The 2250-nt window shown below is 38.4% G+C and overlaps 1 protein-coding gene across 7 annotated transcripts in view; it reads left to right on the top strand.

Annotated features, from left to right (window-relative positions):
- Positions 1 to 2250, top strand: part of nckap5l (NCK-associated protein 5-like) — a 538388-nt gene that overhangs the window by 534722 nt on the left and 1416 nt on the right. The gene's annotated exons all lie outside the window — the stretch shown is intronic.

Below are 2250 nucleotides of genomic sequence, written 5' to 3' on the forward strand. Positions count from 1 at the left end.
TAAGGTCAATCTATTTTAAAGCATTTCTTTTTCCACTTCAAGAGCTGCCACGTGAGCCTGTAAATTTATATGTGTAGATGCAGTATTTGGAACTCTGGAGTTTGCTCTGGAACTCCCCTTTCTTCCCCTGCTTCCAGTATTTGACGCACTATCACCTAGTAGTATATCATCCTCTACTTCAGATATCACCTTAACATCTGACATTGTCTCCAGTCTGGATTACGCATCCTCCACACCACCATTTTGTGGCACAGCTTCAAACAATTCCAAGTGGCTGCTCTTAAATTCTTTTGATTTTTGTTGTTGTAATTTTGTGGGATTTGTATTCCTAACAGCTGTAACCTTCTCTTTCTATTGCCCCTTTCAGTCTTACATGAAGAGCAGTTATGGCTCCAATTTAATCTAATCCACAATGTTGTAATTGTTCTTTAAGTTCCTTGACCTCCTCAGGGGTGGCAGCTGCCATATTATTTTCCTTATCTATCCAATGACCTTCACTCTCAAGCATCAAACTTGCACAACAATAACTCCAAAACCAAAACAGTCCTCAAAGGACAAGCAGTTGTTTCTCCAAACTGTGTTTTAACTTGCAATAAACACACAGAAGGATTCCTAAGTAAGGCTTACTGCTTCTTCACTGGCCTTGATGATGCTGTTGACTATTGTGTCTCCTTCAGTTCGAAATGCTCTAAGCAGAGCCCAATCGATTCAATCCAAATTCCAAATTCAAGTTCCAACCTTTCTGTTGACTTAATTCCTTTTCTAATTACTTAATTGTAGTGATTATTTTCCTTTATAGTGGCCAAACACCCAAACACCCAACCCCAACCAACCAATTTTCCCCTGCAACCGCTGCAACCGTGTCTGCCTGTCTCGCATCGGACTTGTCAGCCACAAACGAGCCTGCAGCTGACGTGGACATTTACCCCCTCCATAAATCTTCGACGGCGAAGCCAAGCCAAAGAAGAAGTGGCTTGAGGATATCTGAAATGTTGTTGTCTATGATTCATTCAAACAAATTCATACTAAAGTTGAATTTTCCACAGTTTATGAAATGATATTAAACATTGATATCATTATTATCGGTTGCTATACATTGTTACAATCCATTAAAATGTTGTTAGATCAGTGGTTCTTAACCTTTTTTCTTTTCACTTACATACGTCTTTAAGTATTCCCTGTGCCATAGGTAATCTGTGATTAGTAAGGGGTTGCTTAAGGTGGTATGTGGGTGGAAAGAAAAAGGTTGAAAAACACTGTTTTAATCATTCTTGACTCATTATGTACACGGTTTCATAACTCCAAAGGAAATGGGGAAATGACAAATTTTCTCAAGCAAAATATTTCAGTGACAATTGGGTCCAGTGCAGTGATTCTCAACCTTCCCTTCCAACTCACATGCCACCTTAAGCAATCCCTTACAAATCACTGAGCACCAATAGCATAAGGATTTCTTAAAGTGGTATGTGACTGGAAATAAAAAGGTTGAGAACCACTGTGTTAGACGATCAATAGAAATTGTCAGAATTTTTCCAATCCCTCCATTTCGCAGAACTAAACTAAGCATCTAATCTTTCTAACATGGCCGAGAAATCATCTGTAACCTTGGCTCAAAGATTTGCTAGGAGACAGCATAAAAGTCTGTTAAACAACAGCCAGAAAGCCGCAAACAGAATTGCCTTTGAGCTTGAAATCTATTTTAACCCTTACAACTAATGTTGTTGTAATCACCCATTACATATGCTTTAACCCATTTTGAGTTTGTCAAATTAGTGTGTGTGATTTTAATAAGTAGTGGAAAGGAATACTGATCCATTTGTCAGAAGCATAAAATGAAGAGCCCTTCATTACAGAAGTGATATGCATACCATGTGTAAGTTCTATGGTAATAACTGTCAGCTTTTATTGATTAGAAGCATATGAAGTGTTAAGAATTTTCTTTTGAAATGTTTCTGTTCCCGTTTTAAAAGTGGGAAATAGCTGACCGACTGCCACGACGAGAAAATGTATTTACCATGCAACTGGATACAAAATGGGTATCTACAAAAACTGCAGAAAAGATAGTTTCCCCTAGACAATGGCGTATTCCCAGAACAGACAGAATTGAGAGCAGGGATAATCTGAGCTCTCATTTTGATAAATTAAGGCCATTGGAAGGACAACACAATGCCACTGGAAACCTACTCCTCGATCCATATGTGACCAAATATTCTGTGCATCTGGAAATTAATCCATTTCGATTTGTTACAG

Source organism: Narcine bancroftii, chromosome 4 (genome assembly GCF_036971445.1).
Source record: "Narcine bancroftii isolate sNarBan1 chromosome 4, sNarBan1.hap1, whole genome shotgun sequence".
Classification (NCBI taxonomy): Eukaryota; Metazoa; Chordata; class Chondrichthyes; order Torpediniformes; family Narcinidae; genus Narcine; species Narcine bancroftii.